At 42.6% G+C, this 26,942-nt stretch overlaps 1 long non-coding RNA gene across 13 annotated transcripts in view; it reads right to left on the bottom strand.

Moving 5' to 3' along the window:
* LOC105074441 (zinc finger protein 211) overlaps positions 1-26,942 on the bottom strand; it is a 59,076-nt gene that overhangs the window by 16,107 nt on the left and 16,027 nt on the right. For 3 of the 13 annotated variants that reach the window (XR_012509315.1, XR_012509313.1, XR_012509314.1), the window contains exons 1-2: positions 21,611-22,247; positions 20,160-20,286 (exon numbers count right to left, since the gene is read on the bottom strand). This is a non-coding gene — a long non-coding RNA (zinc finger protein 211). Of the gene's footprint in view, positions 1-750; positions 878-4,499; positions 15,972-20,159; positions 20,287-20,647; positions 21,014-21,610; positions 22,483-26,942 lie in introns of those variants that run through there. The other 10 variants (XR_012509321.1, XR_012509319.1, XR_012509310.1 and 7 more) reach the window with 9 other exon arrangements.

Consider the following 26,942-nt stretch of genomic DNA (forward strand, 5'->3'; position numbering starts at 1 on the left):
GACTTGGAAGGCATTATGCTAAGTGAAGTAAGTCAGACAAAGACAGACAAATACTTTATGATACCATTTATACATGGAGTCTAAAAGATAAAACAAAATAGTGAACAAAAAAAAGGAGACTCACAGATATAGAGACCAAATTAGCGGTTACCAGTGGGAGAAGGAGAGGGGCAGTACAGAGGTGAGGAGTGGGAGGTACAAACTACTGGGTGTATGACCGGCTCGAGGATGTACTGTACAGCACAGGGAATATAGCCAATATTTTATAGTAAATGTGTACAGAAATAACTTTTAAAAATTGCATACAATTTTGAAAAATAAAATAAAAAAATATGGAATCACTATGCTGTACACCTAAAACCAATACAACAGTACAAATCAACTATACTTAAAAAAAAAAGTGATCAAGTTAGTGATGGCAATTTCTGGCACAAGTAAGAATGAGGAAATGTTAGCTCGAGGAATACTGTAGAACCTATGGTACACAAGTGCCTTGGATCTGGAAAATGCACCTGGCTAAGCTGAGAGGGTAAACAAGGTAGGATTCATGACTGCAAGACTCTTGACTCTGGACCCATCCCTGTGAGGTGACAGGTAGCCGGAGTAGGGGCTGCTCAAGAAGAGAAGTGCTCCCACCTCAGCCCCACCACAAAGCAGCACCCAAAGTCCTGATGTGAGAAGGGCAGATGTGCCAATGGATAGAGGGGCAGAGACTAGCTCAGGGCACAGGGGTGGGTGCGAGGGCCTTACCCAGGGAGGTTATAAGTGCCAGGTTCTCCAGCATCACGTTGTGGTACAGGCATCTCTGAGCCTCATCAAGGAGACCCCATTCCTCCCAGGAAAAGTTCACGGCCACATCTTCAAAAGTCACACTGCCCTGTCATGATTAGGACAGATGAGACCACAAACAAGCCCATCTCCTGAGGACCTATGATCCATTCCTCCAGGTATCTATTCTATGCCCATCCTCCTCCCAATCTCCCCAATTAGAGGAAGAACTAGGCCCTGGTGCTACTGGTGCTACTGTCTCCCTATGGACCCCCTGACTACTAGATTCAGCCATCAGCAACAAGAGTTAGGTGCACAGACATCCAAACTGTGGGCCTGACACAGAGGCATCAGCGCCTCTGCCAGGCAATACCCCTGGTATGATCAAGGTCATGTAAGTCCCAACAGCAGGGGCCTGGGGCCACCAGACATACTCCTCCTCCAAGTACACATCACTCTTTAAACTGCACATCCCTCACATCTCTAGATGCCACAGCCACATGCCCATGGCCACCACCACCTCACTGTCCCAATCCAGAAGCATCTCCCTAGCCTCCCCACTGCTGAAGTATTTTGATCACCTCTTTTGCACTTCACTGGTGAGGGTGAAATTGTGCCTAGAGGTATGGGGATGGCCAAACACAGGGCAGCTGACACTGGACAGATGCAATCAGTAGCATCTTACTAATCTATACCCACAGTCTGGAATAGGAGGACATTACACACCACATAAGGCTACATGGAGTTACTCTGGAAAAGATGAACAACTAAGGGCTGTGGGTAAGCTTTGTAGTATCAAGAGGGTAAGATGCCCTTGGTTCCCACGGGAGGATACAGTTTCCTTTCCTGAATAATTCCAAGGGCTGACAGGGAACTGAAACCCACTACAAAAGGATAAGCAGCAATTATACCTGGTCTCCTCATACAATCCCCTTTATAAAAACAGGTTGTTTGGTTAGGAGACCTTATCCATTGGAGTAGAGTGAGGTGAGAACTGGTGCTCAGACCACATGAGGTCCTCTCAGTTTCAGCACATGGCATGGCAGCATATAACACTGGGACTTAATTTTGGGCCTTACAACAAAATTCAGCAGAGAGTACCTAGAATATGCTTGGCAGATTCATACAGGATCCTTTATTTCCCTAGACTTCCCACAAATCCCACTAGCAGGGACAGCACCACAATCTTCTATGAAGGCCTCCCTGCCAGGCTCCATTCCTTACTTCAGACTGAGCCACACAGAATCTCCTGTAATTTCAGACCCCATGGCCTATTCCACTTCCATGCTGTACCTGCTGTTCCCTAACCAGTCACAACCTTCCTCTGTCCACTTAACCCTCATGCAAATCCCAGCCCATTGGTGGCCCACTCAGGCCTACTGTTGCTCATAAATGACCACATTTCACCCTGATCTTGTTCATTCAGGGTGAATGAAACATGCCAGAGCACACCAAAGTCATCAAAAAAACCCCTGCAGAGTCCATAGGGAGGTAAGCACCAGCTCCAGCCTGAGTGTCAACTTGCCTCAACTACTTCTAGACCTCATCATCTCAGGTCCATTTTCCCCTTAGAATGGTCACCAGCCACTCTATCTTGTCTCCAAAACATCCTCCTCTGTGGCCACTTACCTTCCTCATTTTGGCTTGTTAAGCCCAACACCATGGCCCAGGTACTCAAGCAAGAGATCCCGTCCACAGCCCCACTGACCCTTTCCCAGCTGCCTAACAGTTTTTCACCTGATCCTGAAGATTGTCCCTCCTAAATGTTACCACAGCTTATTAAACCTGGTCTACACAGTGCCATCCACATTTTAGATGTCTCCATCCTGTACCACCTCCCAACATTTCCAGACTTATGTGTTCAGCTGCCCCTTTCATGCCTCCACTCAGTAATCTCCGATACACCTCAGACTTCAAATATGGCTAAAACAAAGCTCTTGCTACCCCCATTGAATATCACTTACTTAAATCCTTCTCATCCCAGATGGAGTTTCCATCCCTACTGCTGCTAAGACTGAAAACCCTGGAGCCATCTCTGACTTCTTTTTTGTGTGTGAAGCTTTAGAATATTACAATGCCATCATAAAAGTAAAAATATATGTATCTCATTACTCTTTCAGTGGTTCAAGTAATAAGTACAAGTAACAAAATAGATTGTTTAGTGTACAAACTGGGAGTTCGTGGGTACAGAGCAACATCAGCCCCAGCTCCACCCCAAAGTGAGGTCCTGGCCAGGGTGCAGACCCTCAGCCAACCAAGGCCTGTTGGCAGATGTCAGCTCTGGTCTCAAGAATGCAGTCAGTCTCACCCTACCCCCGAATGCAGAGTCCAGGCCCTCTACTGTGGGGAGGCAGCAGCTCCCACACTCCAGCTTCTGTTCTGCCACCAGGCCTGAGCTCCAGGGTCCCCTCTCCGGCTGGCCTGGGGCCCCTCTTGTCACGGTGGCCGCCGCTGGTGCTTTGTTTTACTCCCTCCCTGTTCATATTAGAAAAAAAATCTCACTGTTTCTTTTAAAACATGATCAGAATCCAACCACTTTCCCTAAGCCACCAGTATGGTCCATTAACCCTCACTTAGATGAAGACAGTAGCCTCTACCCTGATTTCCACCCCCCTCCCCCATGCCCGTCTGTTCTCCACTCTACAGCCAGATGGAGCCTGTTAAGACCTTGGTAAGATCACCTGCCCACTTTGATTCAAACCTCCCGTCACCTCTTGAAGAGACACCCATCTTTTCAGGCAACCGTTTCTGTACTGACTCCTGACGCCGCTCTTTGTTTTCACCTAAAAAAAAGGAGATCTATGGTTTCCTAAACAATCCCTGCTCAGTTTTACCTCTAAGCGTTTAGAAATCTTGGAACTGGTGCCTGCAAGAACACTCCACACCTGTTTACACTGGTTGCCAGTAATGGAAACACCTCTGTATAAAGCACGACATGTACTTAGGACCCTGGGTTTGAGGTTTCTCCAGGGACCCCAGACTCAAAAATTGGAGGACTAGCATTAAGAATCTGAGGAAACCACAATTCAGAGAACACAGGAGTGGGGTGTGGAGCCGGGACACCCTCCACGTACCTGTGCAAATTCCGTAAACGCTCTGCAGCCATCGGAAACTATGCTAAGAGGCAGGCCTCAGAGGAACGAATCCATGGTGGAGTTCCTTGTGCTCACTGCCTCCCTGTACCCTTCCCTGACCCTGGAGACAGGTGACCCAGGCTGCCTGTCTGATCTCAATGATCAGTGTCTGCCCTTACTAGCTGTGTGACCCTGAACAAAGATTCAACCTCCCAGCGCCTCAATGTCCTCATCCCCCACTCCACTGTTCTTCCTTTAAAGAGCCCGTGGGAACGCTTTAACCTGTACGTAGATCGTGCCCCTCCTTTCTTAAAACTCCCCATGGCTTCTACAGTTCTCACAGTAATGAACAACCTGTTTCCCCGGTTTAACTCCGCCTCACGTTGTTTTTTCCCGGCCGAAAGAAGACCGACCCCAGGTTTCCCGAATCCTCCCGCCTCAGCCCGGCCTCCAGGCCTCCGCACCTGCGGGTCCCCCCGCCTGGGGGCCCCTCCCCGCGCCGTCACGCCGTCTGTCAGACACACGGCCCCACCCGCGGCCGCCTCCCCGGCCTGGACCCCGGGGCCCGGGCCGCAGGCACGCGGGCAGGCGCCCCGCACTCGGGGCTCTAGTGTCCGGCGGGAGAGGGCGGTGCGGGCCCGGAGGACGCGCGTTTACCTGAGGCGGGTCCCTCAGCGCGGCCGCCATCGGGGTCTGACGGCGGAGTGCGGCGGGGAGAAGAGTGGGACGCGGGGGCCCCTCCGGGGAGTCGCAGAGCCTCGAACCCGCCTCGGTGCAGCGGGGCCAGCGTCTCCCCTCAGACCTTCACCGTACCGTCACCTCAGCCCGGACTCAGCGTTCTGGAGGCGGAGCGGACCCAGAGCAGTTAACATGGCTGCTAGGAGGAGGAGCCAGGAAGTCCCGCCCAACCCCCGTGCCCAAACGGAAACACCTTTTCTTCTGAGTATTGGCTCAAAAGCCCTGGGTCCCACGCAAGGCATTCTGGGTCATGTAGTTCTCAATTCCAGGAGAAAAGGCCAAGATGACCGGGGAAGTTGCACAGAGACATGCCGTGCAAGATGTCCAAGGGCCATTTTGAAAATGGCTAAGGAGAGCGAAGGAAGCATGCATTTTCTTTACTTTGATGTTCAGAGTGCACTTTACAGTAAACAAATAGAAAATTAGGAAAATTTCTTCTCTATAAATTATTTCTAGATAATATATTCATAAGTTCTGATAAAATTAGGTAGAATACATTTTTCCAGCATAAAAAAAATCACATGGAAAAGACAAAGAAAACTGAGGCATTAATCCATTGGAGAGGTCTAAAATGGAAGAAACTACAGAGCAATCTGATACGAAGAGAAGATTATCGCTAGGAGCCCAGAACAACTTTTGGTTAACTTGAGGATTGGTAATTTTATGTTTAAAAAAAAGAAAAAGAAAACCTGTAAGCTCAGGGGAAAAAAATAGGTAGAATACAGATAGATCTAAAGCTCATAAAATAATGAATTTAATCAATGATCACCAACCAATTACTTCAATCAAATAACTTCAAAGGACAGCTAGCACAACAGATAAAATTCCAGTGGAGAAAAAAATGACGCTGGATGAAAAACAAACCCTAACAACAGTTGGACCCAGTATGCAAAGTGTTGACAAAAATTAATCAGTCTATCTAAGGAAGAAATGGAAATTTTTATTTGAGACACATTGTTATAACCTGGGAAGCACCTCTCAGAAAGCTCTGAGGACTGTTCTGCCCGTTAGAAGTCAAAGCATAGTTATATAATAGGTTTTGGAGACAGAGGGCTATACATTAAATGCAGTGAGTATTTCGCACGAGCCAAAACTGCAAGTACAAAGTGGTGGGTCATTATGACCCCTTACAAGATCAAGAAGGCATGTTATCTTTGAAGGAGTCATCTTGTTGGTGCTAGGAAAATGTTGCTCTTTATAGCTGAACAGGTATTTCTGCCGATGGGGAGGTTTGGTGGATGCATAATGCAGATACACAATGCACGGTAGAAGGGAAAGAGGAAGCCAAAGTGCAGAGAAAATTTTTTGTTTAAATTTCCTTGACTTGCCCTAGGATACAAATTTTTATTGCATCAACCATTTACTTCGAAAAACAGAAGACATCCAGACTTCAGACTATGTTAGTGTTGAAAACAGAAGTCTCAGCCCTGCCTGTGGAGCACTGTGACCAGAGTGAATATGATTAATGCCTCTGGCTCTAATTATACTTTTATTGGAAGCAATGGAGGACATGTTGAGGCCATCAAAGAGACACAATTACCTTAGAAGATGTAATTATACCAGACAGATGACCTAGTCCCACCATCATATAAGACAAACACAAGAATGTAGGACAAACCTATGAAATAAAAAAGAACTAAGATGCAGAATATGAACATAAAATGGGAGCATACTGTTTATGATTTAATGATTATGAAAAACAAATCTTAGAAAAGGGGAAAATTGAATTCTAAATTATTAGTATTTCTGCTGGTGTGAAAATGCTATTGCAATTATAATGAAAGAGAACTTGTACTTTAGAGATATATTTGAAAGATTTATAGGTGAGATGTGTCTGGCATTTTCTTTTTTTGGAGGGTATTTTGTTTATTTGTTTTGCAGGCAGGTACTGGGAATTGATGGCATTTTCAATGCTATAAGATTAGGAAAATATTTATGAATTATATTTAGAGATAATGAAGAAGTAATATTCATACCAAAAGTTGATCTATGCATAGCTGAGAATCCTTTAAAAAATCATTTGAAATATTATAATTAACAAGAAATTATGGGTATGTATATAAAAATTTTAAAAATTTAAAATAAATTAATAAAATAAAATTTAAAATCAATAGTAATTCTGTAAGGAGCAATAAAAATTAAAAATCAATAGTTATTCTGTAAGGAGCTTCCTCCTATTTAAAAATTTAAAGCAAACATGTTACTAACATATAAACAAAAATTTGAAAACCAGCAAAAGTAAGAAATGTGACAATTGAAAAAAACTTTTAAAACTTGGAAATTAAACCAGAAATTATAAAAACCACCTCTAAATAAAAATAGGTATAAGCCAAGTTTCTATGTAGAAAGATCATTATGAATAAAAATACAAGAGATCATTTACTTAATGTATTTCAAATAAAATGCTAATGTTTCAGAGCTTATTAGTTAAAACTTATTTAAAGGATAATAAAAAGTTTATATAAAGAACTTATAAATATATCCAACAGCTTATTCTGGCAAAAAAATAAAACAACATAGTTGGGTTAATAGTACATAGTAGTGAGCCTGGAAACATGTTACTATATTTACATACTGAATTAATTTATAGGAGCATATGTATTAAACTTGATTATCAACTTGAAGAGAAAATAGGTAATGCAATAAAATATTAAAATGGATTGTAAATTGAGATGCAAAAACATCTTGATTTATACCTCTTCTCAAACTGAAAAATAATTTAATCAAACTTATGCATGAAAACATCATATATGTATCGGCTGGGTAAGAATGTTCTCAGTGAGTGTATTGATTTATATAGCATTCCACAAGATTGAACAAAATTAGGTAATTGGTAGTACAATAAAAATACCAAGAAATTAAAAAAAAACAAATAACAAAAAAAATCAAAAACAAAGAAGAAAAAAAATACCAAGAAATTAAAGTGAATTATAAGAAGGAAAAAAATGTAGTTTATATAAAACCTCTGAAATGAAATTAAGTCATATACAAGTAGCACTACTGATTTCCTATGAGGATTAACAGAAATTGTTTTAATTAGAGACAAGTAGGGCCTGAAAATTCTGGACTTGCTCTCATTATTGAACACTTGGCCCTTGAGAAACTGCAGTTTTTTGAGAAAATAAAGGCCATTAAATTTCCCCTAATTACAGAGGTTCTATGTGAGCACAATTATGGTGTAATCAAGAAAATTTCACTCTCCACAAAGGGATTGAAAGGTACTTTTGTCAGTGTGTGTGATCCTGATGTGATTTGTTAGAACAAGCCATCTCATGACTTCTACATGACACACTAGAAACCTACTGAATCACAAGTGGATCATCAGAGCTCTTTGCAGAGAGAAGAGAGCAAAATGTTAATGATAGTGAAGATATTATATCCATATAAAACATGATGTCATATAGGATAAGCTTTAGCTTTGAGATTCTTTACCTCCCTGCTTATCTTGCTGTTTGTATTTTGCAATCTTCTAGTCACATTATTTTTTGTGTCTTGCTTTCACTAGATCTGACAGGATGTTTTAACTCTTCCATGCATCAAAGCCATCTTAGTAAAATACTACTATAGATTCCATTTGCAAATCGTTCTCCCAAAACATAAAAAATGCATATCCTGAGTTCTAATATGTGAGAGAATTAAGCTGAGCCCATGGCTATGCTGGAAACTTGATTTGGGCCCTCTCTTTTTTTTTCTGGATTTGTCTGGCTAAATGTTTGTCAATTTTGTTTTATCTTTTCAAAAATCCTTCTCTAACCACAACTCTTCATACTTTTCAAGCACCTTTTCTAACCTCAACACTATGAGAGTAGAAATCAACTACATGAAAAAAAACTGCAAAAAATACAAACACATGGAGGCTAAACAACCAACTGGTCACTGATCACTGAAGAAGTCAAGAAGAAATTAAAAAATACCTGGAGAGAAATAAAAAATCAAAAACAAAAACATAATGATCCAGCAGAGATCATCACCTCAGACCTGCATTGTCAGGAAGTACAGACCATTCTGTTTTCACACATGAACCCATTTAGACAAACAATAATGCTGTGACATAGATACCATACTACCCCATTTTGTGAAGGATGAACCTGAGCCACAGAAAGGTTCAGAAACTTGCCTGAGGCCGCACAGCCTGTGAGCGGCAGGTTTGGGAGTCTCACCGGAAGCTCTGGCTCCAGGAGGAAACAGCTCACAGCCCCGTGTGGGATCAGCATTCTTGGAGAAGGTAACCATGAAGTGAGAGGGAGGTGGTCTGGAGTATTTAATCATCAGGGAATGGGAATCTGCGTGAGGGGATGACTTGGTCATTCCCAGATTTTGATATTTCATGGACTTCTGAAATTTTTTAAAAATCAAAAAACCCACACAGTGATTTGGTCCAGTAAAGACACAAATTATCATCTATAGTCACTCCTATTTCATTTTAAAAAAAGGACTTCTAGCGGGTAAGAAAGCACAGGTTGGCACCTCATAATAAAGGCACATATTCTACATTGAGTAAGCTGAGGTTCCTGAGGGACTCGCTCAGTGGCTGTATTTTCCTTACTTTGCCGAGGACAATAAGATGTTGGAATCCAATGAGTGGAACTTGGACAATACCTGCAACAGACCTGACACCTGGTCTGTGCTTAGGGGACCTTAGCTGTGGCCAATGTTATAATTCTATTTAAAATGACCTACATTTTATTTTTCTTATATAGATTATAGCTAAAATGTCTATTTGTATTGCTCTGCTAATGGGAAAACCAGTTTGACTTCTGACAAATGGAAATTTACCACAAAAATACGATGAAATCAAAAGAATGCTCTGAAGTCCCAGAGACTTCCTGAGGCCTGCTCTCTGTTGAAAAGGGATTTTAGTGACAGTGGGTGGGGATGGGGCAAGAGAGATCAGCTCTATTCCAAGACTTTCTCCTGACAGCAGCAAGGGAACAAAACGAGCAGGGGAAAGCATCAGCTTACTCAAGGTGTCCTGGCATGCCATCTGATGTCAGATCGGTGGACTCTCTAAAATAATCTCCTGAACCAGCACAGGAGCGTGGCTCAGGCCTTAAGAAACAAGGGGTGATGGTGCAGCCTTCAGGAGACCATTTTAACTGCAACAGTATTGCTTAGGAAGATACCCTGGGTGGACTCATGGCAAGTGGCTTCAAAAAGTACTGCCTGACTCACCCTCTTCTCTTACCCTGCCCACCACCCATGACCCTGATAACTGGGCCAAGAGGACACCTAACCCAACTAGGCTGGGCCAGTGAGCTCCCCGCCTGTGGAATCTGGAATGGTGATCTCAGATGTGGCCACAGTGCTGGGCAGTGGGGTAAGGATTTATGTTTAGAAGGTCTATTTTTTTTTTTTTAACCAAAAGATCCTTGGTGCAGACACAGGGAGATAAGAACAGAGGATATGGGTCCAGAACTTGGTGAGGACTGCAGGGAAAGATGGTATATGCCACCGGTCTTCCCAACCAGCCGTCCTGGACTAGAGGACAGGATCAAGTGGCAGCAGGTGCCCTGAATGGAGCAGAGGTGAGCCCTTACCCAGTGAGGCCAGGAGCCCAGATGTCTCCATTACCACCTCCTGGTAATGGGTCCTCTGGGCTGGGCTGTTTCTGACACTCCAGGGTGAAGATCAAACACCTGAAAAGGCAAACAGGCTTCACAGTGGGTTGTTGGATGGGATCAGAGCCTGTCACTTAGCCGCTGATGAAGGTGCAGAGATCTGCCCCAAGCTGCCGATTCTTGAGGGCTGAGTCCTGTGCTGTGCTCGAAGGGGAAGGTGTGGCCTTTGGACATAATGCAATTTCAACTGAGAGAAAAGCCTCCTGTGGGGGAAGCCACTTGAGATGACAGACAGGGGCACTCCCATGAGGACTGAGAGGGCAGGCTTAAGTGGGGACATGCCGACAGGTCCAACAACGGTAATAGCAGCAGCAGCCGAGACCCCTTGGTCCGCGCCACGTGCCTATCCTGGGCTGAGGGCTCACATGCTGAGGTAAAGGGCTTAAACATCCCCAGCTCTAACCTAGACTCGGGGTCTGAATCCAGCATCTTCAATCAGACACTTGTCCACTGTGTGACCTCGGGGAACCCACTTCATCGTTCTGACCCTCGATTCCCCCAGCATTCTCAGGGGTGAGAATGAAAGAGAATATGCTCATAAAGCAAAGGGGGCCTGGCCAGGGAATTTCACTGAAGGCGGAGGCTAGAGCTGCCAAGGCCCCAGGAGGCCTGGTGCAGTGGTGGGTGCAGCAAAGGGGCCCCTCAGCTCGTCACCTCCTCCCACAGCTCAAGGGTAGAGTCACACCTTATACCTCTTTTACAAAGGGGGAAACTGAGTCCCAGAGTCGGTGGAGGGTCATTTAACTGTGAGTCACAGTGGTATTTCAGAATCAGGATTCAAACCCAGTCTGCCTGACCCGGGGCCTGGGGAGTCAGATCACTGCCCTACTTCCCTCCCTACTTGGCTCTGGGACTCAAAAAACACTGTGTCCATCCTGACGCAATGTGGTCCCCCTGAGGTATCTGCTTCAACTGACTAACCCCCAGATGATAGACCAGGAAAAGGGGTGTACTCTACCAAGCAAGGGTTTGTGGTATTATTAAATGCCTACACTTTAAAAAGCGATGGAGAATATGTAAGTAATACAGACTAAAATTAAGTGTCTGGTATATGTGTCCATTACATTGCACACAGCATATGAAAACTGAAAAAATTATAGACCATATTATTCCAGCATTAAAAACAACTAACCACAAAGTAAAAAGTCACAAAACGAGTGAAATTCCAATACATCTTTGTCTCACTGTTCTTTTGTTAAAGAAAAAAATTAGCCAAAATCCACAGAATAGGCAGAAGATATGAACATTTCATTACAGATATAGAGATAGCAAATACACATCTGAAAAATGCTCAACATGAATCCTTAGAGAAATCCAAGTAAAAAAGTCAGATAGCATGACAAACTTACAAAAAGGGTCAGAATTAAGAACGACTGACCAAGTATTCACTAAGATGTGGAACTCTCATATACTGCTGGTAAAAATGCAAAAAGGTAAAATTGGTTCAGATCACAATTTGCTAGTTTGTTTAAGCTAAACACTCACCTACCCTAGGACTCAGACTTTGCACTGCGTTACTGACAAAAGATAAATGAAACATATATCCATACAAAGAATTACACACAAATGTTTGTAACAGCTTTTTCCCAATATTCAAATACTAGAAATACCACATGTCCATAAGCAAATGAATGGATAAACTAATAGTGGGATATATAAAGAGAAGAGTATTTCTTAGAGGAAAAAAAAAAGTATGAGCCACTCAAGTATCATTGATGAATCTCCAAGTATTTATGCAACATAAATAAAGGCATGAACAAGAGTAAATATCTTGATGTCCACCATATGAACTCTAGAAAATGCAAAGTACCTGTTCTAATGGAAAGTAAGTCGACGGTTCCTTGGAGGGCTGTGCAGGGCAGGGAAAGATTATAAAAAGTCATGAGATAAATATACGTGACAGATGTGGTCGTTACCAAAACTATGATGATGGTTTCAGTTTCATACACATGTCAGAACTTATCAAATAGCTTTTTAAAATGGTTCAAGATAAAAACTCTATGTCAAACTCGTTTTGGAAAAGAGGTTTGGCAATCCAACATTCATGCCACCTTCTCATGCCTTCTGGAGGTCAGTCTTCCCTCAATAACAGCAAGTAGAGTGGGCAATGAAGGACCTGCCACTCAAGTCAACAGAAATGCTGCCTGGGTCACAAGAGACACATCTGCGGACCACAGCTTTTCCCCCTCTCTCTCTTTTTCTAAACCTGCCTGTGCAGTAATAACCTTGAGATGAGTATCAATGAGAGGGTACAGGAATCTACAAAACCTTTTGATTATTGTCAATGACAATGACTTAAGCTACACAAGACAATTATGCCTAGAGGACCTCAGATTTATGTACATACTGATCTTGCCCAACCATTGTCACAGACATTCCTGGACGCACGTTGAAAACAGGTATTTTCCATCTACTCGGCTGCAGTCGCCTAGAATCCCTTTAATAAGCCGGTGTTTCTGTAGTAATCCTGGTTTGCCCTTAGCCCTGAGCCCTAGTGACTATCACCCACTGAACTGTGGACACATGGCTCTTTGCAGGACCTGGGGAAACAATTCCCCTCAACAGTGCTGACATCTCCTGTGAACAAGGGAAAGAATTCATGCTGCTCCCAGAAGCTCCTGAGGTTGTCACACTTGGCCTCTCCTCAGGGTGATCACTGAGCCTCCTAAAACTCATAGCATCCTGGCCTCAAATGAGGGCAAGAAAGCCCTGCAGTCTTTTAGGAGGCCATGGGCAGCAACACAAATTTGGCAGAAACTGGTAAGCCTCTGTAATGTCTCCTCTGAGGCACAGAAAGTTTGAGACCTCCATAAAAGTTGCTCACCCCTTCATGCCTGTAGAGCCCACCTCACATGGTAAACGGAACGTCCAAGATGAAAGAGGACTTAAACAATAAGGCCTTTGTTACTGGACAAACCAAAGCAATGTGGGGCTGGCAGTTCTTTAGCTGGTGACTTGGGAGCTGGAAAAATTCATCACAACTATCTTGAGACCAACAGGTCCCTGAAAATGGTAGTCCTTCTCTGCAAGCTGCCAGGTGAACTCATACGATGTTCTCTGGGCCAGTACTGGGTCAGGCCCAAGCTCAAGCTGGTCAGAGAGAAGGGAATGAGGACATCTGAAGGGCTCAAGCTATTCCTAATTTCCTCCAACAAATGAGAGAAGTCAGCACCCCTGAGCAGACTGGGCTAGTGACTGATGCACACTGTGGGGACCTGCCAGATTACAGAGATGAGATGGACCTGGCTGAAGAAACCAGCAATAATAAATCTGCCAAGAGCCCTGGGCAGGTAAGAAACTGCGACACAGCCACACATGCATCCCACATAACTGAAGGTCATGAGCTATCTCCCTACTATTATGTTTGAATTCAGTTCAATTAGAGCCTCAGTTTCCTTCAGTGCCATTGCACTGAACAAGGAAATTACATATTTCTTACACATCTAAGTCCTTTCTCCAGTGTGAATTCTCTGGTGCTGAGAGAGATTAGATTTTCGGCTAAAAGATTTCCCACATTTGCTGCAGTCATAAGGCTTTTCTCCAGTGTGAACTCTCTGATGATAATGGAGGGTGGAACGAGAGGTAAAAGATTTCCCACATTCACTGCACTCGTACGGTCTTTCTCCTGTATGAACTCTCCGGTGAATTACGAGGTGAATTCTCTGGGTAAAGGACTTCCCACAGTCACTGCACTCATGAGGCCTTTCTCCTGTGTGAACTCTGCGATGTCGAATGAGTATCGAGCTATTGGTAAAAGATTTCCCACATTCACTGCACTTATAAGGCCGCTCTCCAGTGTGAACTCTCTGATGATAGCCAAGCGCAGAAACAGAAGTAAAAGATTTCTCACATTCACTGCACTCATAAGGCCTTTCTCCAGTATGAACTCTCCGGTGTTTAGAGAGGTATGAATTCTGGCTAAAGGATCTTCCACAATCACTACATTCATAAGGCTTTTCTCCAGTGTGAACTCTCTGGTGTTGATTCAGTTGGGAACTATCCCTAAAACATTTCCCACATTCACTGCACTCAAAAGGCCTTTCTCCTGTGTGAACTCTCTGATGACAACGGAGGGCAGAGCTACAGGTAAAAGACTTTTCACATTCCTTGCATTCATAAGGCCTTTCTCCAACGTGAATTTTCTGATGATAACGAAGGGCAGAGCCAGAGGTAAAAGATTTCCCACATTCGCTGCATTCGTAAGGCCTTTCTCCTGTATGAACTCTCTTGTGTATATTAAGATGATTTCTTTGAGTAAAAGATTTCCCACACTGATTGCATTCATAAGGTCTTTCTCCTGTGTGAATTCTACGGTGTCGAATGAGTATCGGTCCATTGGTAAATGATTTCCCACATTCACTGCACTCATACGGTTTTTCTCCTGTGTGAACTCTCTGATGATAACAGAGGGCAGAACCAGAGGTGAAAGATTTCCCACATTCACAGCACTCATAAGGCCTTTCTCCAGTGTGAACTCTCTGGTGTTGAGAGAGGTAAGATTTGTGGCTAAAGGATTTCCCACATTCGCTGCACTTATAAGGCCTTTCTCCTGTGTGAACTCTTTGGTGTATAATGAGGTGATTTATTTGGGTAAAAGATTTCCCACAATCAGTACATTCATATGGCCTTTCTCCTGTGTGAACTCTCTGATGATAACGTAGGCCAGAGCTAGACGTAAAAGATTTCCCACAGTCCCTACATTTATAAGGCTTTTCTCCAGTGTGAACTCTCTGATGATAACGGAGGGCGGAGCTAGAAGTAAAAGATTTCCCACATTCACTGCACTCATAAGGCCTTTCTCCTGTGTGAACCCTCCAGTGCTCAATGAGGTCAGATTTTCGTCTAAAGGACTTCCCACATTCAGTGCACTCATAACTCATGTCTCCAGTGTGAACTGTCTGTTGTTGAATGAAGATGGAGCTGTGGCTAAAAGATTGTGCACATTTGTGGCACGCATGATGATCTTCTCCAGTGTGACTCCTCTGAGGATAAATGAGGACAAATTCTTGGCTAAAGGATTTCCCACATTTGCTGCACTTGTACTGCCTTGCCCCAGTGTGAATTTTTTGATGTTGATTGAGGGCTGAGCTTCCCCTAAAGGATTTTCCATAGTCACCACAGACATAAAGCCTGTCACCAGTGTGAACTCTCTGGTGCACGAGAAATGACGATTTGTACCTGAATGTTTTCCCACATTCACTGCACACAAAACACTGTCTTTTAGTGTAGACACCCTGGTCCTGAACAAGTGTGTCTTTGGCGCCAAAAGCTTTCTTGCATTCTCCCCCAGTGCTTTGTAAAGTTTCATTGCTCTGGGTGATTGTGTTTGGCTTCTCCCTGGTGTGAATGGCCTGCTTCCCTGTTTCTCCCTGCTTCAGATGTCCCGAGGTGGTCAGGAAGTCCTTATCCACCTCTTCATAGGTAAAAGCCTTCTCTGACACATGCAAATTGCAGCTCTTCACAAATAAGGCCTTGTCCATGCTGCTTACGAACGGTTTTTCTCCCATGTGCTGCTCCTGGTGCTGTTGAAGGTTTGTACTGAAATAAAATCCTTTTGTACATGCCCCACACTTGAACAGTTTCTTGCTGTGTTGTGTTCCCAGCTGCTCAGCCAAATGAAGAATGGACTCAGCTCTCAAGACTGGACTACACATCTCACAGGGGTGAGTCTTCTGGGAAGATAAAGGTTCTTTGGAAGTCCTGGCCTGTGACATTACTACAGAAACACTCTGCTCAAAGGGTGCCTTAACATCCTCTTCTCCACTCCAGAAACCTGAATGCAAAGAAATGCTGGTGAAGTACACATTCACTTTCTTGGAAGAAACAACAGAACCACAAATGTGTAAGCGAAACCAAAAAAGAACAGGGATAACTATACTATGTCAGGCAAAATAGACTTTTAAGTAAGTAACTGTCACAAGAGACAAAGAAGGTCATTGCACAGTGATAAAGCAGTCAATTCATCAAGAGGAAATAACAATTATAAGCATATGCACCCAACACTGGAGCACCTAACCACATTAAGCAAATAGTAACAAAACTTAAGTCAGAAATAGACGGCAATGCAGTAATAGTATGGAGTCAAACACCATTTTCAACAATGGATGATAGATGAGAAAAAAACGGTAAGAAAATGTTGGAGCTGCACTGCACCTAAGACCAAATGGACCTAATGACATGTACAAACGATGCCACCCACCTGCAGCAGAATACATATTCTTCTCAAGTGCACACAGAACATTCTCTAGGATACACCAAAGTTAGGTCACAAAACAAGTCTTAACAAAATTAAGAAGGCAGAAATCATATTGAGTATCTTTTCCAACCACAATGGTATGAAACTACAAATCACTAATAGATTTAGATGAGAGCTATAAAATTCACAAATACGTGGAACTTAAATGACACACTCCTGAACAACCAATGGGTCAAAGAAAACAATTTCAAATATACTCAAACGAAAATGAAAACATAACACGCCAAAACTTATGGGGTGCACAAAAGCAATCGTAAGAGGAAAGTTTATGCCAATAAATGCCTACATTAACAAAAGAGAATGCTCTCAAATAAACAACATATCTCTATACCTCAAGGTACCAGAAAAAGCACAAACTAAGGTTAAAGTTAGTAGAAGGAGGCAAATAACAAAGATCAGAAAAGAAATAAATGAAACAGAGACTAGAAAAATGGTAGAAAACACCAATGAAACTAAGAGTTGCTTTTTTTTTGAAAAGATAAATTGACAAAACTTTCCCTAACTATGAAAGAAAGAAGATTCAAAATCAAAAATAAAAGAGGAAACATCACAACTGACACTGCAGGAATAAAATCAATCACAAGAAACTACAATGGACAATTCTTTGCCAACAAACTGGATAACCTAACCTAGAAGAAATGGACAAACACCTAAAAACATACAACCTACCAAAAGGGAATCATGAAGAAATAGGAAATCTGAATAGATCTATAACTGGTAAGGAGATTAAATCACTAATTTAAAAATCTCCCAACAAAGAAAAGCCCAAGACTAGGGAGAATCACTGGGAATTCTATTAAATATTTAAGAATTAACATCAATCCTTCTCAAAGTCTTCCAAAAGATTGAAGAGGGACAACTTCCAAGCTCATATTATGAGACCAGCATTATCCTGATATCAAAATCATGTAAGACTAATGCAACACAAGAAAATTACAGGTCAATATTCCTGATGAATAAAGACGCAAAAATTCTTAACAAAATACTTGCAAACCAAATACAATAGCACATTAAAAGGATCATACATCACAATCAACTAGGATATATCCCTGGGATGAAAGGACGGTTGAACATCATGTGCAAATCAATAAATGTGACACATGAGATTAATAAAATGAAGGATAAAAATAATAGTCATATCAACAGATGCCAAAAAAAGCATTTAACAAAATTTAATATCCTTTCATGGTAAGTACCCTCAACAAGTTAGGTATAGAAGGTATGTACCTTAACACATCTGAGAAGTCCACAGCTAACATCCTATTCAACAATCAAAAGCTAAAAGCTTTTCCTCTAACATCAGGAACAAGACAAGGATCATTATTCTCCCCACTTTTATTCAACATAGTACTGGAAGTCCGAGACAAATTACAGAAGAAAAAGAAAAAAAAAGGCATCCAAATCAGAATGAAAAGTAAAACTATCTGTTTGTAGATCATATACTTTTATATGCAACCCCCCCCCCATATTCCACCCTAATAAATGAATTCAGTAAAGTTGCAGGATAAAAAAATATATATACAAAATTCAGTTGCATTTACATACGCTGTTAATAAACTGTCTGAAAAGAAAACTAAGAAAACAATCTCATTTAAAATAGCATCACAAAGAATAAAATACTCAGGAGTAAATTTAATCTAGGAGGTGAAAGACCTGTATTCTGAAAATTCTAAGACAATGATGAAAAAAATTGAAGAAGAAACAAATAAATGGAAAGATATCTAGTGTTCTTGGATTAGAAGAATTAACATTGTTAATTTTACCAAGAGCAATTTACAGATTCAAAACAATCCGTATCAAAATTCCAAAGACATTTTCACAGAAATAGAAAAAATAATCCTAAAATTCATATGGTCCCACAAAAAAATCCCAAATAGTTAAAGCAATCTTCAGAAAGAAGAAAAAAGCTAGAGGCATGACACTTCCTGATTTCAAAATATCACAAAGCTATGGTAATCAACACAGTGCGGTACTAGCATAAAATCAAACATATAGACCAATGGAACAGAACAGAGAGCCCAGGAATAAAACCCACATATATATGATCAACTAATCTTTGATAGGCACAAGAAGAACACGCAATGGAGAAAGGATAGTCTCGTCTATAAATGGTGATGGGAAAACTGGATATCCATATGCAAAAGAAAAAAAAAAGAGAGAGAGAGAAACTAGCCCCTTATTTATACTACTCACAAAAATTAACTTGAAATGGATTAGAAACTTAAAACATAAGACCTGAAATTATAAAATGTTTAGAAGAAAAGAGAGAAAAAGCTCCTTGACACTAATATTGGAAAATATAAAGAATTCATACAACCCAATAATAAAAAACTAAAGAATCCAATTAAAAATGGGCAAAGGCTCTGAACAGACATTTATCCAAAGATATATAAATGGTCAACAAGTACATAAAAAGATGGTCAATATCACTAACATCTGGGAAATGCAAATCCAAACCACAATGAGATATCACTTCACACCTGTGAAGAACACTATTATCAAAAAGACAAGTGATATGTGTTCATGAGGATATGAAGAAAAAGAAACCCTCATACACTGTTGGTAGGAATGTAAACAGGTACAGCCATTATGGAAAACAGTATGGAAGTGCTTCATAAATTAAAAAAAGAAAGAGAAAAAATTAAAAATAGAACTACTACACATCCTGTATATTTCTAAAGGAAACAAAATCAGTATCTCAGAGAGATATTTGCACACCCATGTTCACTGCAGCATTATTCACAATAGCCAAGGTATAGAAACAACACAAGAACAAGGTATACCTCATTTTACTGTGCTTTATGGATAAGGCATTTTTTTACAAATTGAAGGTCTGTGGTAACCTATGTCAAGCAAGTCTAATGGTACCATTTTTTCAACAGCATCTGCTCACTTCATGTCTTTGTGGCACATTTGGGTAATTTTTGCAATATTTCAACTTTTTCATAATTATTATCTTTGGTGTGACTACTATAATTGTTGGCGGTGCCAAAAACTGCACCCATATAAAAGAGAAACTTAATCAATAAACATTATATGTGTTCTGACTGTTCAACCAATTGGTGATTCCTGTGTCTCTCTCCCTCTCCTGAAGCGTCCCTGTTTCCTGAGATACAACAATATTAAAATTAGGCCAATTAAGAATCTTACAATGGCCTCTAAGTGCTCAAGTGAAAGGAAGAGTCACATGTCTCTCATTTTAAATCAAAAGCTAGAAATGATTAACATTAGTGAGAAAAGAGATCTAAACACTGCAAACAGAACCATACAGGATAGCCTTAAAAAACAGCCCATGGTCCAGGTAATGGCCACGACAACGCCTTCAATTCCTGCCATAGGCAGGCACAAGGAAATGTCAGATAATAAAAGGGAACAAACCCCCGGGACACACGAGTGCCAGGGACCTGGATATACGACCTGGCTAGGGAAAGTGCAAGCATGGTGCAATCCATTAGCCTCACTGCAAGACTACTGACCTCAAATCCATTTCAATGAGGGTTGAGTATGGACCGTACCCAGGATGCAGGGAGAGACAAGAGCAGCGCAAACAAAACAACCCTAGTTACCACAGCAGTTACCCAGAAAGCTGGGGAAACAAGCAGTGACCAGGTCCACATGTGAGAAGGTTGGAGCAACCCTTGGGGAAAGGGGAGTGAGGCAGGATACAGAGCCTAGACTAGGGCAGTGGGGAGGTGAGGGTCTTACCCAGTGAGGATATAAGTGCATAGTTCTCCAGCATCACACTGAAGTATAGGTGTCTCTGAGCCTCATCAAGGAGGCACCATTCCTCCCAGGAGAAGTGCACGGCAATGTCCTCAAAGGTCACACCACCCTGTCATGAATGGAATAGATGAAACTGTAAACATTCTCTCTGAGAACCCAGAATCCATCTGCTCACACATGTACCCCACAGTTATCCTCCTCCAGAGCTCCCGCCTCAGAGAAGATACCAGGCCCTGGTGACACAGATGCCCACTCTCTCCTCACTGTCCCTTACTCACTGTAGTCAGCGCTCAGCAACGACAGACAGGGGCTAAACTCCATCTAAGTTATGGCCTGGTCTGCAGGAGCCAGTCCCTCCCGCCAAGCAGTTCCCTTAAGGTGTCCCACAATGTGCCTCCAAGATACAGCCAAACACGGGCTCCTCTTTACCCTTAAGTCACGAATACCAGAGCCCTGGGCCCTTGACTCACACTTCCTCTTGGTGTGCATATCATTCAGTTGACCAAACCTTCGTTCTCACATCTTCAGATCCCATAGTTACACTCCTCGGCTCTGCCATCTCCCTGCCCCGCGCCACAGGCATCTCTCAGGACTCACACAGGTACTTGAATTAAGGCACCCAGAGTGCTTGACAAAAATCAAACATGACCTACTACAACCCCAGTTCTCTGTATGACGGGTCCCATAGCCAGGGAAATCCTTGATTGGTCTTTTGAAGGACAGTCCGCCTTGCCTCTGATCTTTGTTTCAATGTTAGCCACCTAGAACCAGTGAGGGACTGGGGCCATCCCCGCGTCTTGTGTAGGATCCCTAAGCGCTTTTTCAACGTTCAGCACCTGTAGGTAGAGGAAAGCAACCATCGCTGGGCTCCCGTGTGCAGGGCTCTCCTGTATCCACACCCAGCCCTGAAATCTAGTGACCTCGGGGTGACTGACCCCTGCGTCTCAGTCCTCAGTGTTGTGACCCTGGACGAGGACTCAACTCCCTGTGCCTCTCTGTCCTTGTCATCGCCTTTCCAGTCTGTTCGCTCTTTGAGCAACTTTTCGAAAACTTAAAGCCCTAACGCAGACTATCCCTCTTCTGTTCACAACCTTCCGCGGCTCCCAGGTCTCTCAGAACGAATGGAAAACCTCTCTGACGGCCAGTCAGGCGTGATACCGCCTCACACCGTGTCCCGCAGACCTAAGACTGACCCAGGTTTCCCGACCCCCCGCCTCAGCCCGGCCTCCAGGCCTCCGCACCTGCGGGTCCCCCCGCCTGGGGGCCCGTCCCCGCGCCGTCACGCCGTCTGTCAGAAACACGGCCCCACCCTCCACCACCTCCCTGGCCTGGACCCCGGCGCCCGGGCCGCAGGCACGCGAGCAGGCGCCCCGCACTCGGGCTCTAGTGTCCGGCGGGAGAGGGCGGTGCGGGCCCGGAGGACGCGCGTTCACCTGCGGCGGGTCCCTCAGCGCGGCCGCCGCCATCGGGGTCTGAGAGCGGAGCGCGGCGGGAGCGGAGAGGGACGCGGGCACGGCGGTCTGTATCCCGGGCCTGTCGCGGGGTCCCCAGGCAGCGTCGCGGAGCCTCGAACCCGCCTCAGTGCAGCGAGGACAACGGCTCCTATCGGACCTTCCCAGTCACGTCACCTCAGTCCTGACACAGCGTTCCGGAACCGGAGCCGACCCGAGAGGAGCAAAAGCAACGGCCGCAATGAGGACGCCAGAAGTCCGGCCCCGGCGCGCTGCGCACGCATGGAAGTCCCGCCTCCTGATCCGTCGTTGGCCCGTAACTGCCGTCTCTTGTCCCGGGGTCTTCTGGGTAATGTAGTTCCCAGCGCTCCAGCGGCCGCAGGAAAGGGTGTTCGCGCTGCTCACGCGGAGCATTAGCTTTGAGGCGCTCGGAGGAGCGATGGACCGGGTGTTCCTACCTCAGAAGTGGAAGGGGCTTTGCTCGTTGTCAAAAGCGCTGAAGAGACATCATTTCAGACTCCATGAAACTCAGCCGGCTCCCAATTCTACTGATCCAAACGGCCGTATCATTTACATAGTCACTCGGACATAAAGTGAGGCCACATAGCTGGAAATGTTGTGTTGTTGCATTTCAAATGTATGTAGCCTCAAGTGTTACTCCGTTTTGTCCGTTTTGTGAGTTCAGTATGTTTGGTCAGGAAGAAGGGAAAAGACTCCATACAGGTCCATGACAGAAAAGCAAGTAGAGGTATGTTAGGCTGCCCTGAAGCAGGTGGAAAAGCAGGAGCTCTGCCTCGGGTTCCCAGAGAAAACGTCTCCCTTGCCTGTATTATCAGTCATTTTCAGAAGTGGAAGGAAAAATCAACAGAATGAACAGAAGTGGAAGCAAAATAGGAAGTGACAAACTAAATCCCCTAAATTTTATGAAAGCTAGTTTTTTTGGGGGGGGGTTGTTTTTGTTTTTTTTAGTCTTATAGCCTTTTTAGAATTGTAACAATTGTGTCTGCTAACTATGTATTTTGGGATGTTGAGTTCATTTATTTATTTGGTGAGGAGAAAATATTAAATAAGAGCTGTGTTAGTCTGCTAGGACTGCCAAAACATCTAAATACTATTGAAACCGAGGGTAGTCATCAATAAACCAATAAACTGTAACCTGCCTTCACTGATCAAGCTCACTTTGTTTTTACAAAAATTCACATGTACTCCAAGCACCATATAGCCTAAAAAATAAGATCTTTGCCCAAGTAACAAGTGTTTTAGAAACTTTGAGTTAGCTGTATCCAGATTGAGCTGGAGCCGGTAAAGACTGGTTAAGACCACTGACCCTCCATCTGGGCATGTGCAAGTGTCTGCTCAGTGACCTTTTGACATCAGAGGGCCAAAAACTCCACCCTCAGAACATGGTAAGGCTGCCATTTTCTGAACAAGTGTCCCATGAAGAAGTCTGTAGTTTACTTTCACCTGTACATAATGACAATTACTGCACCTTTTCCTTTTTTTTAATTTTTTATTGAAGTGTAGTCAATTTACAATATTTCAGGTGTACAGCTAAGTGATTCAATTATATATACATTTTTTTCAGTTTATTTTCCATTACAGCTCATTACAAGAAATTGAACTTAGTTCCCTGTGCTATACTGTAGATCCTTGTTGTTTATCTATTTGATATACAGTAGTGTGTATCTGTTACTCACAAACTCCTAATCTATTCCTCCTCCCTCTCCCCCACCCAATAACCAGTTTGTTTTCTATGTCCATGAGTCTATTTCTGGTTTCTAAATAAAATTTTGGGGATTTTTTAGATTCAACATATAAGCAACATCATATTTTTCTTTCTCTGTCTGACCTACTTCACTTAATATAATCTCTAGGTCAATCCATGTTGCTGCAAATGCCATTATTTCATTCTTTTTATGGCTAATATTCCAACACACACACACACACACACACACCCCTTCTTGATCCAGTCATCTGTTGATGGACAGTTAGGTTGTTTCCATGTCTCAGCTATTGTAAACTGTAAAAAAGGTGCTGCACCTTTTTCTTATCTTCAGTGACAGCCCCCTCCCAACCCCAGTTTATCCCATAAATATCCCTAGCCCCTCGCCTTTGGGGAGGTGCCTTGTGAATAAACATTCTCTGTTGCAGACCTCAGGGTCTCAGCCTTTGGCTTGCTGTGCAACAGGCAAAGGAAACTGGTTTGACAAAGGTATGGAGTAGGCGACTCAAACAAGAGAAAGTTATTTTCTCAGTTCCGAATGCTCAGGTCTAAGAGGAAGGTGTCAACAGGTTTAGTTTCTCCTGTGGCTTCTGGATTTGGCTCTTGGGTAGCCAACTTCTTCCTGTGTCCTCACATGGCCTTTTCTCCCTGTAGGCATACTCCTGGTGTCTATCCCTCTTCTTATAAGTGATGACATACAATTTATATTTTAAGGCAGGACGAGAAAATTTAAACATAAAATTTTGTTTTGGCCCCTCCTTCCCTCCCTAGTGTGCATGGTGCATCTGCATCACACATTAGCCAGACATCCTCAAAGATAGAAATGCTTTCTTGACTGCAAAGATCAATTTTTTTCCTTTTGATGCTAGCAATGTTAACTTCTTAAAATATTAGTGTTCCTTCCTAGCTTTGTTGGGGGTCATGGTGACTTGCTGCTCACTTTGGACATGCTTACTTGGTCTGTGTAACTTTGATGAACTTTATGTAAAATGTCAATGTCATTTTGACTTACGATCTTTTGTCTCATAAATGTATATGACTGTGCCTTCAACTTCTAACAGGCAGAACAGATCTCAGAGCTTCTGAGTCTCTCTTCTGGATTATAATCCTCAATTTGGCTCAAATAAAATTCCCTTCTTTCTTCTTGATTGTTAATTTTTGTCGACGTAGGGAAACCTTTATGGAGTATGGGCACACAGTTAACTTTAATCACCTCTGTAAATGCCCTGTCTCCAAATACAGTCACATTGTAGGTTAGGGCTTCAACATACGACAAGTATTATGTTAAAAATAGTGGTAACAAAAGGCAAGTGACTTACTAAAGTTAGGTAATAAAGAAGAAAAGAGCAGTCAACTTTTCAAAGTATCCTCCAGGTGCCAATGGATCACAGTAATTTCTAAAGCTGACTTTCGTAAAAGCTTAATTTCCAAAAGCTGCCCATTAAATACTGTAAATCCATCGGTTCTAAGAACAATTGCCAACAAAAAAAGCTTTAGATTAAAATAAATATCAAAATAATAAAAACAAAAATAAACACACAAAAAAGAAAAAAAAACAAAAAGGAAAAATGAAAAAAGAAAAAAACAAATCTCAAATAGTGCTAAAATTTAGAATTTAATAAAGTAAATTTTGAATTGAATGCTTAGACTTTTTATCATTTATGATACTGATTACTACCCCAATTAAGCCCCTATACACCCATCACCTCCCCTACAGAAAGTTCTGATCATTCTGATCATTGAGATTTCCTCTGATTCCTGGCAAAAGAAGCCTTCACCTACTTTCTCTGCTTCTTTCCTCAACACTCTTCTCATCACACACTATGCCAAAGCACAGTAGTCTTCCTTCAGTTCTCTAAATCCCACATGTGACTTTATACCTCAGGGTATTCCCAGGTCTTTTTCTCTCCAAGTGAAACATCTTTTTCCCCCACAATGCTTTGTAAATTCAAATAAATCTTTTAAGTGTCAGCCTAAAATTTAAGTTAAAGTGCTTTTATACCCCAAACTCCTAAATCCAGAACATTCTCTATACTATCATAAAATTCCCTGAACCTCTAGTGAACATTATAAAATTATAGAAAATTATTTTTGAATAATTATGAGTAGCTTTCATGTTTTTATACTCTAGATGCGATATGAAGCAGTTATAATCACTGTTCCTCAGTCTTTAATAAAAATATTCCAGAAGATGAATGACATGGAATGTAAGCCTACAAATACACAAAGTTGGTTAAATAAATGGTGGGATGTTCTAGAGAGAACTTACGGCCCAGGAGCTTAATTTGTCTTGTAGGCAAAGCAAAACTGAGGAGGGACCTGGGTATCACCACCAAAGGGAGGAAGGGATGAAGCCTGAAAACATGTGTGCAGAGGCGTTCACCAGACCACAGTGTGGGTTCATAACCAGGGTTATCCAAAAAGATAAAATAGAAGGGAGAAGGTAAAAGGAGACAACATATTCATCAGGATGAGAAGGCTACTTCGGTCTCATGGGGAAGTCTAGGGGAAAGGCTATTTCTGTGAACCTGCTGGATTCTCTGCTTGTGCCTGTATGGGAGAACCACGGAGCCACTGGCAGACCATGAGGCCATAACACTGAATGTCAATGAAGAACAACATGAATGCACCATGTTGTTCTGAAATAACTGAAAAAATAGTATATATGCAATTTTTTCAGTAGTTGTTTTTCCCCTTTCTTGGTCCAGTCTATTCATAGCAATGAAAGGTATTTATCAGGAGTTGCAGTACCCAGCAGAGGAAGGAGAAGAATCCAATGCATTTTGGGGATGTCAGTCTGAGCACCACCCACCTTGAAATACTAGGGCAAAGTTTAATGGCCTGGAAGCCACTTAAGAGCAGGGAGTGCTGACACAAATCCTTCAGCCCGCTCTGTGAAGATACATTTATATTCAACATCATCTAGAAAGTATTTCCTTCCAGAGCTGCCATTGTCTTTAAAAACCCTTGGTGAAGACAAGCTGTTTTATCAAATCTCTTAACAAATAATCTCCCCATCATTGTTACTCAGTCTCTTTGAATCTCTTAAAAATAACTATAAATATTGCACACCTTCAAACAATTATGCTTCACTTTTTCATCCAGAACAGTTCCTGATTCTACCATTTCTCACACCCTTTACAACTCAACTTTTTTAAAAGCTGTTTTCCTCTCTAATTCTATTATCTGAACTCTTACATAATTCTTCACTCATTCCATACGCAGTTTTAGCCTCACAAATTCAATATCACGAAAAACTCCCAAACATATTGTGAAGGAAAAGCCCAGCTGGGCTAACGAGCTAAGTCACAAATCTAAGTGTGGTAAGTGTCGGTTTACTGATCTGAGTTCTGCCGGGCTAACTTGTAAATCTGAAGTTTAGTGTCAGTTTACTGGGCTAACGAGCTAACTCGTAAATCCAAGCTCAGCAAGTGTCAGTAACGTGATCTGTTCCGAATTGATAAGCTCCAGTGTACTGATTCCTTAATTTTTGTTGTTTGAGCCTTATTGGCTAATAACCCCTACTTGTAATTAACCCTATGAAACCTCCTGTGCACGTCTTGGAGGTGCTCAGAGCTTCGGAGCGGAAGC

The sequence above is a fragment of the Camelus bactrianus genome, chromosome 9, assembly GCF_048773025.1.
Source record: "Camelus bactrianus isolate YW-2024 breed Bactrian camel chromosome 9, ASM4877302v1, whole genome shotgun sequence".
Taxonomy (NCBI): domain Eukaryota; kingdom Metazoa; phylum Chordata; class Mammalia; order Artiodactyla; family Camelidae; genus Camelus; species Camelus bactrianus.